Source organism: Rattus norvegicus, chromosome 2, assembly GCF_036323735.1.
Source record: "Rattus norvegicus strain BN/NHsdMcwi chromosome 2, GRCr8, whole genome shotgun sequence".
NCBI lineage: Eukaryota > Metazoa > Chordata > Mammalia > Rodentia > Muridae > Rattus > Rattus norvegicus.
The window spans coordinates 178,812,550-178,829,015 of NC_086020.1; the positions used below are offsets into that span (position 1 = coordinate 178,812,550).

Sequence of the window (16,466 nt, forward strand, 5' to 3'; positions counted from 1 at the left end):
ATTAGGACTCCATGTCCAAATTATGTGAAAGATTAGCAGAGAGAGAGAGAGAGAGAGAGAGAGAGAGAGAGAGAGAGAGAGAGAGAGAGGGACAGGCCAATCAGGAATGGTTTGAAAGTTGGTTTTCTCACTCTCCTTGGCTCACCACCTTAATTTCCATGCTCTTAGGGCCCTTATTTATTCTCTTGGTACTTTTGAGAGTTGAACCCTGTATTTTAAATAAGTTGGTAGCTTTTATTAGAGAAAGAGTCAGTGCAGTGCAAATTTTAATGCTTCGCCAACAATATCATGCTTCAGAAGACCTTAAGGAAACAATTGAAGAAGTCTCTGAGTTCTAAGATTAGAACTAGCCACAAGCAGAAGTGGGGAATGAAAGAATAAAGATTGTAAATTATCCCTCACTGACCCTGCTGTGAGGACAAGTGCACATCACAGCAAACAATAACATAACATGTTTTGGGGAAGTAGCCTGACCATAGCCATCATAAACCATCTGGCCTCAATAAGGCCTGACTCAACAGTCCTGAGAAAAACAAGAACTAGGGTCAGCTTGCCCCAGAAACAGGGTGGCATAGAGTTGAACTGAGCCCATCTGAGCCCAAGTTAGATCATGTGTGCCAATGTAAACAAACCAATGAAATTGCTTTGTGTGACTGTTGCCAGCTGCCTATGTAATTTTCCCTATAAATACCTTCCCCTAATTGGGCTCAGGTTGACTCCTCTGTCTCCTGTGTGAGATACGTGTAATCCCCAGTGCTCTGGTTCCTCAAATACACCTCTTGTTCATTACATCAAGACCAGTTCCTTGTGAGTTCTTGGGGTGTTGTGTCTGCTTGAGATTTGAGTGGCGGTTTTCCTCACTCCAGTGGTCTTTCAGAGCACGTGTCCTTGTTGTATGTTGGAGCATGTCTTGGGTGTGTTCCTAGAAGTGATATAGCTGGAGCCTCAGGAAGTACTAAGTCCAATTTTCTAAGGAAACTCCAGACTGATTTCCAGAGTAGTTGTACCAGCTTGGAATTTCAACAATGAAGGAATGTTCCTCTTTCTCCATATTCTCACCAGCATCTGTTATCACTTGAGGTTTTGATCTAAACAATTCTGACTAGTATGAGGTGGAATTTCAGGGTTGTTTTGATTTGTATTTCCCTGATGACTATGGATTTTGAACAATTCTTTTTCAGTCACTTGATATTCCTCAGTTTAGAATTCTTTGTTTTGCTTTGTACTCCATTTTTGATAGAGTTACTTGATTCTCTGAAGTCTACCTTCTTGATTCCTTTTATGTAGTGAATATTAGCCCTCTAAAAGATGTAGGATTAGTAAAGATCTTTTCCCAATCTATTGGTAGTAATTTTGCCCTATTGATAGTGTCCTTTGTTTTACAGAAGCTTTGCAATTTTATGAGGTCTTATTTTTAGATTCTTAATCTTTGAGCATAAGCAATTGGTGTTTTATTTAGGAAATTTTGCCTAGTGCCCGTGTCTTCCAGACTCTTCCCATCTTTTTCTTCTATTACTTTGAGTGTATCTCGTTTGATGTGGAGGTACTTGATCTACGTGGACTTAAGCTTTGTACAGGGTGATAAGAATGTATCAATCTGCATTCTTCTACATGCTGACCTCCAGTTGCTGAAAAATGCTATCTTTTTTCCACTGGATGGTTTTGGCTTCTTTGTCAAAAATCAAGTGACCTTAGGTGTGTGGGTTCATTTCTGGGTCTTCAATTCTATTCTATTGGTCTATCTGCCTGTCTCTCTACCAATACCATACAGTTTTTATCACTATTGCTCTGTAATACTGCTTGAGTTCAGGGATAGTGATTTCCCCTGTAAGTCCTTTTTTATTGAGGATTTTTTTTTAGCTATCCTGGGTTTTTTGTTATTCCAGATGAATTTGCAAATTGTTCTGTCTAACTCTTCAAAGAATTGGATTGGTATTTTGATGGGGATTGCATTGAATCTGTAGATCGCTTTTGGTAAAATGGCCATTTTTACTATATTAATCCTGCCAATCCATGAGCATGGGAGATCTTTCCATCTTCTGAGGTCTTCTTCAATTTCTTTCTTCAGAGGCTTGAAGTTCTTATCATACAGATCTTTTACTTGCTTGGTTAAAGTCACACTGAGGTATTTTATATTATTTGAGACTATTATAATGGGTGTCATTTCCCTAATTTTTTCTCAGCTTCTTACTCTTTTGTGTAGAGGAAGGCTACTGATTTATTTGAGTTAAATTTATACCCAGGCACTTTGCTCAAGGTGTTTATCAGGTTTACCTCTAGTGGAACTTTTGGAATCACTTAAATATACAATCATAACATCTGCAAAGAGTGATATTTTGACTTCTTCCTTTCCAATCTGTATCCCTTTGATCTCCTTTTGTTGTCTGATTGCTCTGGCTAGGACTTCAAGAAGTATATTGAATAAGAAGGTATAGAGCGGGAAGCCTTGTCTAGTCCCTGATTTTAGTGGGATTGCTTCAAATTTCTGTCCATTCAGTTTAATTTTAGCTACAGGTTTGCTGTATATGGGTTTTACTATATATAGGTATGGGCCTTGAATTCTTGTTCCTTCCAGGACTTCTATCATTAAGGGCTTTTGAATTTTGTTAAATGATTTTTTTTAGCATCTAATGAAATGATCATGTGTTTTTTTCTTTCACTTTGTTTATATAGCCGATCTATCCTTATAGCCCTGTACAAAGATTAAGTCTAAGCGAATCAATTACTTCCACATCAAACCAGATACTCTCAAACTATTAGAAGAAAAAGTGGGGAAGAATCTTGAACACATGGACACTGGAGAAAATTTCCTGAACAAAACACCAATGGTTTATGCTATAAGATCAAGAATTGACAAATGGGATCTCATAAAGCTACAGAGCTCCTGTAAGGCAAAGGGCACTGTCATTTTGACAAAATAGCAAAGAACTGATGAAGTTAGGCTGCAGGGAGAAAAAAAACCTATTAAAATTGTCCTTTAGGACTAAAAAAAGTATTCACAGTTGAGGAATATTGAATGGCTGAGAAGCACCTAAAGAAATGTTAAACATCTTTAGTCATTAGGGAAATGCAAATCAAAACAACCCTGAGATTCCCGCTAAAAACAGGCAGAATGGCTAAGATCAAAATGGCTAAGATCTGCTGTTAGTCTACAGCAGATGCTGGTGAGAATGTTGAGATGGAGGAACACTCCTCCATTGTTGGTGGGATTGCAGACTGGTACAACCATCCTGGAAATCAGTCTCGAGGTTCCTCAGAAAATTAGACATTGCACTACCTGAGGACCCAGCTATACCTCTCTTGGGCATATACCCAAAAGATGCTCCAATATACAACAAAGACACATGCTTCACTATGTTCATAGCACCCTTATTTATAATAACCAGAAGCTTAAAATGTTGCCCTTCAACAGAGGAATGGATACAGAAATTGTGGTACATCTACACAATGGAATACTACTTAGCTATCAAACACAATGACTTTATGAAATTCCTAGGCAAATGGATAGAACTGGGTAACTGAGGTAACCCAAACATAGAAAAACACATATTGTGTGCGATCATTCATAAGTGGATATTAGCCCAAATGCTCGAATTACTCAAGATGCACAGACCAAGTGTAAATCAAGAAGGATGACAAAAATGCAGATGCTTTACTCCTTCTTTAAAAGGGGAACAAGAATACCCTTGGATGGGAATAGGGAGGCAATGTTTTGAACAGAAGGTGAAGGGACGCCCATTCAGAGCCTACTCCACATGTGGCCCATACATTTACATTCACCAAAATAGATAAGATGGATGAAGTAAAGAAGTGTAGGCTGACAGGAAGTGGATGCATATCTCTCCTGAGAGACACAGCCAGAATATGGCAAATACTTAGGTTAATGCCAACAGCAAATGACTAAACTGAGAACTGGACCCCCATTGATGGAGTCAGAGAAAGAACTGAAAGAGGTGAAGGGGCTTGAAACCCCATATGACCAACAATGACAACCAACCATAGCTTCCAGGGACTAAGCTACTACCCAAAGCCTGTACATAAACTGAACCTGGGCTCCAAATTCATAGATAGCAATGAATAACCTCTTAGGGGCACTCATGCAAGGGGAAGCCCTTGGTCCTGCCCAGACTGGACACCCAGTGAATGGGATGGTTAGGGAGAGGGTAGAAATGGGGGTCTATGGGGAGGGAAACATCCATAGAAAAGGGGAACGGGAGGGGATAGGTGGAAACTGGATAAGGGAATACCATATGAAATGTAAATTAGAAATAGCCAATTTAATAAAGATGGAAGAGAAAAAAGAATTTAATGACAATCAAAGCTCAATACACCCAAACTTATGAGACACAATGAAAGCAGTGGTAAACAGAAAATTTATAGGTCTGAATGCCTCCAAAAATAAACTAGAGAGAGCACACAGTTACTGCTTCACAGCACACCTAAAGCTATAGAACAAAAAGAAGCAAATACACACAAGAGGAGTAGACCCCAGGAAATAATCAAACTCAAGGCTGAAGTCAACCAAGTAGAAACAAAAATGACTATAAAAGAATCAACAAAACCAGGACCCAGTTCTTTGAGAAAGTCAAGAAGATAGATAAGCCCTTAGTCATACTAACAAGAGGGCACAGAGTTTGTATCCAAATTAACCATATCAGGAGGGAAATGGGAAACATAACAACAGATTTTGAAGAAATTCAAAAAGTCATCAGATCTTACTAGAAAAGCCTATATTCTACAAAATTGGAAAATCTGGATGAAATGGGCAATTTTCTAGACAGATACCATGAACAAAAGTTAAATCAGGAACAAATAAACCACCTAAACGTCCCAAATTCTCATAAAGAAACAGAAACAATTATTAAAAGTATCCCAACCCCAAAGAGTCTAGGACCAGAAGGGTTTAGTGCCGAATTCTATCAAACCTTCATAAAAGACCTTATACCAATACTCTCCAAAATATTTGACAAAATAGAAACAGAAGTACCACTACCTAATTCTTTCTATGAAGCTACAATTTTACTTATACCTAAATGACACAAAGACCCAACAATGAAAGAGAACTTCAGACCGATTTCCCTTATGAATATCAATGCAAAAGTATTCAATAAAATCTTATAAACTGAACCCAAGAGCACATCAAAATGAACATTCACCTTGGTCAGGTAGGCTTCATACAAGGTTATAGGGATGGTTTAATATTTGGAAATCCATCAAAGTAATCAACTATACTAACAAACAGGAAAGAAAAAAAAACACATTATCCACTCATTTGAAGATGAGAAAGCATTTGACAAAGCTCAACACCTGTTCATGTGAAAAGTCTTAGAAAGATCAGGAATTCAAGGACCATACTTAAAAATAGTAAGCAATATACAGAAAACCAGTAGCCAATATCAAACTAAACAGAGAGAAACTTTAAGCAATTCCACCAACTCAGGAACTAGACAAGGGTCCCCACTCTCTCTCAACCTATTCAAAATAGTACTTGAAGTACTAACAGTTAGACAAAAAAAGAGGTCAAAAGTATAAAAATTGGAAAGGAAAATGTCAATATAACTGTTTGCAGATGATATGATAACATACACAAGTGACTCCCAACATTCCACCAGAGAACTCCTACCACTCATAAACAACTTCAGCAATGTGGCTGGATATAAAATTAACTCAAACAAATCAGTAGCCAAAGGATAAACAGGCTGAGAAAGCAATTAGGGAAACAATACCCTTCCCAATAGTCTCAAATAATGTAAAATACTTTGGGGTGACCCTAAACATCAAGTGAAAGATCTGTATGACAAGAACTTCAAGTCTCTGAAGAAGGAAATTGAAGAAGATCTCAGAAGATGGAAAGATATCCCAGGGTCATGGATTGGCAGGATTAATATAGGAAAAATGGCCATCTTGCTGAAAGCAATCTACAGATTCCATGCAATCCTCATCAAAATTCCAACTCAAATCTTCACGGAGTTAGAAAGACCAATTTGCAAGCTCAGATTAGGAAAAAACCCAGGATAGTGAAATCTATTTTCAACAATAAAAGAACTGGTGGAATCACCATCCTTGATCTCAAGCTCTATTACAGAGAAATCTTCATAAAAACTGCATGGTATTGGTACAGAGCAGGATAGCTATAACAATTAAGTACAAATGAAGTCCCAGAAAGGAGCCCATATACCGAGGGTCACTTGATCTTTGACAAAGGAGCTAACACCAACCACTGTGGGGGAGAGAATTTTCAATAAATTATTCTAGTTCATCTGGAGGTCAGCATGTAGAAGAATAAAAATTGACCTATTCTTACCCCCTTGTACAAATCCCACATTCAAGTGTATCATAGACTTCCACATAAAGTCATATAAACACACACTCATTGACACTAATAGAAAACAAAGTGGAGAAGAGTCTCAAAAACATGGGCACAGAGGGAATTTTCTTGAACTGAATACACATATCTTATGCTCTAAGATCAAGGATGAAAAAACAGGAGCTCATAAAATTACAAAGCTTCTGTAAGGCAAAGGACACTCTTTAAGACAAAATGGCAAGCAACAGATTGGGAAAATATCATTACAAATTCTACATCAGATAGAGGGCTAATATCCAAAATATACAAAGAACTCAAGAAGCCATAATCCAGAAAGCCAAATAACCCTATTGAAATTGGGGTACAGAGCTAACAAAGAAATCTCAGCTGAGGAATATAGAATGGCTGAGAAAAACCTAAAGAAATGTTCAACATTTTTAGCCATAAGGGAAATGCAAATCAAAACCACCCTGAGATTACACCTCAGACCAGTGAGAATCAGATCAAAAACTCAGGTGAAAGCAAATGCTGGTGAGGATGTGGAGAAAGAGGAACACTCCTCCACTGTTGGTGGGATTGTAGACTGGTACAACCATTCTGGAAATCAGTCTGGAGGTTCTTCAGAAAATCGAACATTGGACTACCTGAGGACCCAGATATACCTCTCTTGGGCATATACCCAAATGATGCCACAACATGTAACAAAGACACATGCTCCACTATGTTCATAGCAGCCTTATTTATAATTGCCAGAACCTGAAAAGAACCCAAATGCCCTTCAACAGAGGAATGGATATAGAAAATGTGATACACTTTCACAATGGAATATTACTCAGCTATCAAAAATAATGACTTTATGAAATTCAAATGGATGGAACTAGAAAATATCATCCTGAGTGAGGTAACCCAATCACAGGAAAACACACATGGTATGTGCTCATTGATAAGTGCATATTAGCCCAAATCTTGAATTACCCTAGATGCACAGAACACATGAGACTCAAGAAGGATGACCAAAATGTGAGTGCTTCACTCCTTCTTTAAAAGGGGAATAAGAATACCCTTGGGAGGGAATAGGGAGGCAAAGTTTAGAACAGAGGCAGAAGGAACACCCATTCAGAGTCTGCCCCACATGTGGCCCATACATAGACAGCCACCAAACTAGATAAGATGGATGAAGCAAAGGAGTGCAGGCTGACAGGAACTAGATGTTGATCTCTCTTGAGAGACATAGCCAGAATACAGCAAATACATAGGCGAATGCCATGATTAAACCACTGAACTGAGAACGGGATCCATGTTGAAGGAATCAGAGAAAGGACTGAAAGAGCTTGAAGGGGCTTGAGACCCCATATGAACAACAATGCCAACCAAGCAGAGCTTCCAGGGACTAAGCCACTACCCAAAGACTATACATGGACTGACCCTGGACTCTGACCTCATAGGTAGAAATGAATAGCCTAGTAAGAGCACCAGTGGAAGGGGAAGCCCTTGGTCCTGCCAATACTGAACACCCAGTGAACGTGATTGTTAGGGAGAGGGCGGTAATGGGGGGGGGATGGGGAGAGGAACACCCATAGAGAAGGGGAGTGGGAGGGGTTAGAGGGATGTTAGCCAGGAAACCAGGGAGGGGAATAACAATTTAAATGTAAATAAGAAATACTCAAGTTAATAAAGAGGGGAAAAAAAAAGAAAAAAAATATACCATTGGTCATAAAACATTGTTAAGGAAGCTTTCTTTGAACCATGTGGGTTCAATTTCAGTGCATTACACAGCTTACCCACATTTAACTAGGTACAAGTGGCCGGCAGTGCACTATCTCAACAGTACCTTTTCCTAGCACCAAGGAGCACACTGATCCTCAAGTGCCTACCATGCAGTTACACCCCCCAATGTTTTTGCTTATGTCTAAACTATCTGAGAGTCTGAATGTTAGGAGAGAGGAAAGGGTGGATATGAGCATAGGCTAGTCCAAGCTATGTTACATATCTTTCAGCATAGATGCTCTGATGTTTGAGACCCAGACAGTATACTTGAGTGACTACATGGAAGAAGATGGTACATAAGCAGCTACCTTTGCCTTTCCACAGGGCACACCTGGGTGACAAGCAGGTGAGCACCAGCAGTGACATCACTATCTCTCTATACCTGGGAGAATAAGGCAGAGCTATACAGATCCCCAAAGACTAAAGCTGAAAAATTAAAATGAGCCATACAGCAGTACATAACGTGAGAAAAGACTAATTTCAACAGGTTCAGAGAAAGGATTCCAGGACAAGGCCATCTGGATCAGGTCTGAGTGAAAATAGTGCTTCATAAGAAGTTAGCAATGGTGTTTCCACAGGTCACTGGGACACCAGGGGCTGCCTCTTCCCTCCTCTCCTCTTCTCAGCTTTGCCTGGGAGTTAGTTTAGGAGCCTATGTAGTCCTGTTCTGCAGGCACTGTGTGGTGCTAGCCTCAGACCCTTAGGCAGTAGCACAGCTTCCACCAGAGAGTGTCTAAGGAGGACTGTAAAATGCTCATAGTCCCAGCACAGACCAGTGAGGAGGTACAAGGAAAAAGAAACTGCGGTTTTCTTTGTTGGAAACTCGAACGCTCCACCCCCGGAAGGGGTATTTATGAGTGACAACTAGTAGGTCCTGGACATAAACAACTTCGCTGTAAATCCAGCTGGAGGAACACTGGAGGAAGTTTCTGCTAAGTGCAGCTCTTGGAGCAAAGAGTCTCCATGTGGTACTCATTTGATCCAAGAATATTCTAAGATGAGCAGAGGTTGAGGAGAATGTTTCAGAGATCCAAGTGTTTCCACGTGTTTTTGCCTGTATGCTCTGTGAAAGTCTAAGCTCTGAATATGGCAATAAGCCACATGAATCAACAAAATGGGTCAAGCGCAAGGTGCAAACATTTACAAAGTATCCTTTGTATAAACTGGGGGGCGGTGCTGAGAGGCAGCTGCAGGGTGAGGGACTCACACACAGCAGAACTCAACCTCTACTGCTTTTGTACAAGAATGATTTTATCCCACTCCTCTCTCCAATCACAGTAGCCCTCACGGTGTCCCTTCCTTCACAGGAAGAATGAAGGAAAGAGACTCCCAAATAACTGGGCAACAGAAGTTTCTGAGAAGATAAACAGTAGAAAAACTGCATTTGATGTTCTGTGGCTGGGTTCAAACCCCATCAGTGTTTTCATGGACCCCATTGGGTCCAACACGAAACTCCTCAGGGAGTAAGAAAAGTTAGGTTCAGATTTTTTCCCTCCCATAGCCATGCTGACACATAGGCCAGCAGGACAGTCAGGGAATCTGGAGCTAATTCAGCTTTGAGATTTTTTTTTTAGGGAATTTAAAATTATGATAGTCTTCCCTGATGAGACATCAGCATGTCTCCCTGTTTGAAGGATCTGGAAAGCCACTTTGCTTCAGAACAGAAGGCAGGCACTAGTTTTCAGGAAGAAAGGCCAATGGGCATTCCATGTTTCCTCTTTCTGCCCACTCCTCAGGGGCAAAAAATTAGTTGTACTTACTATATTTGAAAGACTACTTTTTAAAAAAAATGACATAAATGACAATTTCCCTATCAAGATTACATGAGTATAAACAGTAAAGCAAAGTTCTGGGGTGGGAAGATGGATACAGAGCAGGCTTCTAAGGTTTGGGCAGCCTCCTTTGTGTAGCTGAGAATGTCTCAGGACAAGGGATGTTTTGGTTCTCCCATTCCCAATTCCTCTTGCCCCATTTGTCTTTTCTTCGTAGATGTCCTTAGGTTTAGTGCTGGAATCACAAAATGGATTTTGACAGAGAGCTTCTGAAGGTGATAGGCACAGGGATGAAAAGTTAGTCCACTTCATCCTTGATGATGTCACAAGTCACAGCCTTGCACCTAGAGAGACTTGCTGGGGAGAAAGATGGGGAAGTCTTGCCAGAGAAGGGCCACCGAATGGAGGCAGAGGGGGAGCGCTCATGGGTAGGGCTGCTGCTGGGACTCTGCTTGGGACTGATGGCCTGCATCATCCCATTTTCCCTCTTTCAGCATGTGCTTCAGTGCTTCCGGACCAAACATTTCCAGGAAACATCCAATGAACTCTCGGGACTTCTCCCACTTCTGCATGAGGTCTGTGCTCTTCCACCTTCTACACAAACTCTTCTCATTTTTCCTCCACATTTTCACTTTCTTCTTTACTTTATCAGTTTGTTATTGCAAGTGATATTTCTTCTCATTGATAAAGGTGACATTGTACTCCTTGACAGTGTAGCCCCTCTGTAGGTTCCAACTTACATACACACCATAGTCACAGACAATGCAGATGATGATGATGTCTGATCTGGAGATATCTTCTGTCCTCTGCATGGGAGCAAACATGCCTGCTTCCTTGATGTGCTTATAGACATTATCACTCCCTACAGAAGAACAGCGGAAATCGGAAATCATCGTGTGCAACGAAATCAATACGTTGTTTCGCCAGGAACTCAGGCATCAGAGTCCAGGGGGCATTCCTCACCACCTTATCCATATAGTCGTAGTGCTACACTGCGTTATAAAGCTCCTTTTTGTTCATCACAGTGAAGCCCTTGAAGTTGTGCATTAGCTCATCACTCCCACAATTAGATATGTATTAGGGAAAAGGTTCTTTGCCTGTATCAGAGCCCGGGCATGACCAGAGTGAAATAAGTCAAATATCCTATCCACATAAACTCTCACAGGCTGCTCACAAGGGGCTTACTAAAGTCAACTTCAGTTTCATCAGAAAAAGGAGCTGGCTGCAGTAAACCAACTGCACAGCGCTGCACTTTGGAAGGAATACCATCTTCCTCTGTCGCTCCATTAACACCAAGTGTCTCTTTCCTCCTCTTCCTCGAATTGGCTTTAGCTGAACTCTGTGCATCCATCTTCTTTTAACTCAACACCTCTAAGCTCAGGTCTCCGCGGATTCCTTCCTTGCGCCGCACCACCAACTAGCAAAGTCAAATATGTTCATGTCCTTTCTTAATACACTAGAAAGGAGAAATAAAGTACACAAGTCAAAGTCTACACTTTAGTACTTTTTCATGCAGATTTGTTCACATATGCAAGGGTACCTGGTTTGTCCAGTGGCTGTTCTTTAGAGAGATGAATCACTATAATATGTTTGCTAATCATTGACTGGAATCCCAAAAAAGCTTTAGGAAATGTTATGCCCTATGTAACAGCAGAGTAAAATAAAATAAAACCACATTTTATAAAACATTATTTATGGCTTTGTGTCAGTTGCATATCTATATTTCAAGGAACAAATAAATTTACTTCTTTTTGAAGTTTATTGATATTTTTCTTCCTGTAACATGTAGTGATGATACCCATATTTCTACACTGTGGAACACTTACACACACACACACACACACACGCACGCACACACACACACACACACACACACACACACACAGAGGATAAAATCTGATTCCAGACAGACCTTACTCGCCCTCTGTTGACTGTTTAAAGAATTGCACCTATCTTTCACAGGATAGTCTTTTAACACCAGGGTTTCCTCTCTCCGTCTCTGTCTCTGTCTCTGTCTCTGTCTCTGTCTCTGTCTCTCTCTCTCTCTCTCTCTCTCTCTCTCTCTGTCTCCCACAGTCTTGCAGGGCAGGCAGCCTTGTGATTGATAGGTTATTTTCTAACCAGAGTTTTAATTGTTAAGTATTTACACCACAATGACAGCATAGCATGCATTGTGTTTTATACCAAAATAGAAAGACAACGATATGTTTTGGTAGAGGAGCAGTATGGTGAGGGTAGGAGGGGTGCCTTAGTGGGGCCCATGCTGAGGCAGATATTCCCCCTGAAGTACCACTCATATGACAGGTTTGGTATGAAAAAGTTATTTAGGGCATAGCAAGTGTAGTTGGGAAGGGAGTAGAGTCTCTCTCTCTCTCTCTCTCTCTCTCTCTCACACACACACACACACACACACACACAGAAAGGCAGGGAGGGAGGGAGGGAGAGAGGGAGACAGTAAGGGAGGGGGAGCTCAGGAACACATGGAGAGAGAGTGGGGAGGGAGAAGGAGAGAAAGGAAGGGAAGAGGCAGACAGCAAGAAAGCAAGAAAGCTATGAGTGGGTGAACAATCCCTTTTATAAGTAAGCCAACTATACCTGGCTGTTGACAGGTAATTGTGGGGTGTAGGCTAAAAGAAATGCTAATATTCCTTCATTTTGGTTTAGTTTAAAAACAAAAGCCTAGAAGAAGTGATTGTGAAGCAGGAATGGGGCCATCATGATCTTTAGCTTTTTTGACTTGGGGCAATGTGTCTCTGGGAAACCTAAGAAAATGAGTATGGACCGCCAGAACCTGAAGGGACCGACCCGATAAACAGTCCTCTGCACCCAAATCCCATGGGAGAGAGAGCTAAACCTTCAGAGAGGCAGACACGCCTGGAAAACCAGAAGAGACTACACTCTGCCCACATCTCTGACTCCGGAGGAAAACACCAAATGCCATCTGGAACCCTGGTGCACGGAAGCTCCCAGAAAGGGCGGCGCAGATTTTCCTGGTTGCTGCTGCCATGGAGAGCTCATGAGCAACACCCCACGAGCAAACTTAAGCCTTGGGTCCACAGGTAAGACAAATCTTCCAGCTCCAAGCAACCTGACTGGTGAACTCAAGACACAGGCCCACAGGAACAGCTGAAGACCTGTAGATAGGAAAAACTACACGTCTGAAAGCAGAACACTCTGTCCCCATAACTGGCTGAAAGAAAACAGGAAAACAGGTCTACAGCACTCCTGACACACAGGCCTATAGGACGGTCTAGCCACTGTCAGAAATAGCAGAACACCAGAGACAACCTGATGGTGAGAGGCAAGTGCAGGAACCCAAGCAACAGAAACCAAGACTACATGGCATCATCGGAGCCCAATTCTCCCATCAAAGCAAACACTGAGTATCCAAACACACCAAAAAGCAAAATCTAGATTTAAAATCACATTTGATCGTGATGATGGAGGACTTCAAGAAAGACATAAAGAACTCCCTTAGAGAAACGCAGGAAAACATAAATAAACAAGTAGAAGCCTATAGAGGGGAATCACAAAAATCCCTGAAAGAATTACAGGAAAACACAATCAAACAGGTGAAGGAATTAAAAGTGGAAATAGAAGCAATAAAGAAAGCACAAAGGGACACAACCCTGGATATAGAAAACCAAAGGAAGAGACAAGGAGCTGTAGATATGAGCTTCACCAACAGAATACAAGAGATGGAAGAGAGAATCTCAGGAGCAGAAGATTCCATAGAAATCATTGACTCAACTCTCAAAGATAATGTAAAGAGGAGAAAGCTACTGGTCCAAAACATACAGGAAATCCAGGTCTCAGTGAGAAGATCAAACCTAAGGATAATAGGTATAGAAGACAGTGAAGACTCCCAGCTCAAAGGACCAGTAAATATCTTCAACAAAATCATAGAAGAAAACTTCCCTAACCTAAAAAATGAGATACCCATAGGCATACAAGAAGCCTACAGAACTCCAAATAGATTGGACCAGAAAAGAAACACCTCCCGTCACATAATAGTCAAAACACCAAAAGCACAAAATAAAGAAAGAATATTAAAAGCAGTAAGGGAAAAATGTCAAGTAACATATAAAGGCAGACCTATCAGAATCACACCAGACTTTTCGCCAGAGACTATGAAAGCCAGAAGATCCTGGACAGATGTCATATCCTAAGAGAACACAAATGCCAGCCCAGGTTACTGTATCCTGCAAAACTCTCAATTAACATAGATGGAGAAACCAAGATATTCCATGACAAAACCAAATTTACACAATATCTTTCTACAAATCCAGAACTACAAAGGATAATAAATGGTAAAGCCCAACATAAGGAGGCAAGCTACACCCTAGAAAAAGCAAGAAACTAATCATCTTGGCAACAAAACAAAGAGAAGAAAAGCACACAAACATAACCTCACATCCACATATGAATATAACAGGAAGCAATAATCATTATTCCTTAATATCTCTCAACATCAATGGTCTCAACTCCCCAATAAAAAGACATAGATTAACAAACTGGATACGCAACGAGGGCCCTGCATTCTGCTGCCTACAGGAAACACACCTCAGAGACAAAGACAGACATTACCTCAGAGTGAAAGGCTGGAAATCAACTTTCCAAGCAAATGGTCGGAAGAAGCAAGCTGGAGTAGCCATTCTAATAGCAAATAAAATCAATTTTCAACTAAAAGTCATCAAAAAAGATAAGGAAGGACACTTCATATTCATCAAAGGAAAAATCCACCATGATGAATTCTCAATCCTAAATATCTATGCCCCAAATACAAGGGCACCTACATAAGTAAAAGCAACTTTACTAAAGCTCAAAACATACATTGCACCACACACAATAATAGTAGGAGATTTCAACACCCCACTCTCATCAATGGACAGATCATGAAAACAGAAATTAAACAGAGACATAGACAGACTAAGAGAAGTCATGAACCAAATGGACTTAACAGATATTTATAGAACATTCTATCCTAAAGCAAAAGAATATACATTCTTCTCAGCTCCTCATGGTACTTTCTCCAAAATTGACCATATAATTGGTCAAAAAACGGACCTCAACAGGTACATAAAGATAGAAATAATCCCATGCGTGCTATCAGACCACCATGGCCTAAAGCTGGTCTTCAATAACAATAAGGGAAGAACGCCCACATATACGTGGGAGTTGAACAATGCGCTACTCAACGATCACCCGGTCAAGGAAGAAATAAAGAAAGAAATTAAAGACTTCTTAGAATTTAATGAAAATGAAGGTACAACATACCCAAACTTATGGGATACAATGAAAGCTGTGCTAAGAGGAAAACTCATAGCTCTGAGTGCCTGCAGGAAGAAACAGGAGAGAGCATATGTCAGCAGCTTGACAGCACACCTAAAAGCTCTAGAACAAAAAGAAGCAAATACACCTAGGAGGAGTAGAAGACAGGAAATAATCCAACTCAGAGCTGAAATCAGCCAAGTAGAAACAAAAAGGACCATACAACGAATCAATAGAACCAAAAGTTGGTTCTTTGAGAAAATCAACAAGATAGATAAACCCTTACCCAGACTAATGAGACAACAAAGAAAGTGTATCCAAATTAACAAAATCAGAAATGAAAAGGGAGACATAACTACAGAATCAGAGGAAATTCAAAAAAAATCATTAGATCCTACTACAGAAGCATATATTCAACAAAACTTGAAAATCTGCAGGAGATCTACAATTTCCTGGACAGTTAGCATGTACCGAAGTTAAATTAGGAACCGATAAACCATTTAAACAACCACATAACTACTAAGGAAATAGAAGCAGTCATTAAACGTCTCCCAACCGAGAAGATCACAGATCCAGATGGGATCAATGCAAAATTCTATCAGACCTTCATAGAAGACCTCATACCAATATTATCCAAACTATTCCACAAAATTGAAACAGATGGAGCACTACCGAATTCCTTCTATGAAGCCACAATTACTCTTATACCTAAACCACACAAAGACACAACAAAGAAAGAGAACTTCAGACCAATTTCCCTTATGAATATCGACACAAAAATACTCAATAAAATTCTGGCAAACCGAATCCAAGAGCACATCAAAACAATCATCCACCATGATCAAGTAGGCTTCATCCCAGGCATGCAGGGATAGTTTAATATACGGAAAACCATCGACGTGATCCATTATATAAACAAACTGAAAGAACAAAACCACATGATCATTTCATTAGATGCTGAGAAAGCATTTGACAAAATTCAACACCCCTTCATGATAAAAGTCCTGGAAAGAATAGGAATTCAAGGCCCATACCTAAACATAGTAAAAGCAAACCAGTTGCTAACATTAAACTAAATGGAGAGAAACTTGAAGCAATCCCACTAAAATCAGGGACTAAACAAGGCTGCCCACTCTCTCCCTACTTATTTAATGCAGTTCTTGAAGTTCTAGCCAGAGCAATCAGACAACAAAAGGAAATCAAGGGGATACAGATTGGTAAAGAAGAAGTCAAAATATCACTATTTGCAGATGATATGATAGTATATTTAAGTGATCCCAAAAGTTCCACCAGAGAACTACTAAAGCTGATAAACAACTTCAGCAAAGTGGCTGGGTATAAAATTAACT

The 16,466-nt window shown here is 40.3% G+C and overlaps 1 pseudogene; it reads right to left on the reverse strand.

Moving 5' to 3' along the window:
- Nucleotides 1-10,144: 10,144 nt before the first annotated feature.
- Pcyt1a-ps4 (phosphate cytidylyltransferase 1A, choline, pseudogene 4) lies at nt 10,145-11,197 on the reverse strand (annotated as a pseudogene).
- Between the last annotated feature and the right edge of the window lie 5,269 nt (nt 11,198-16,466).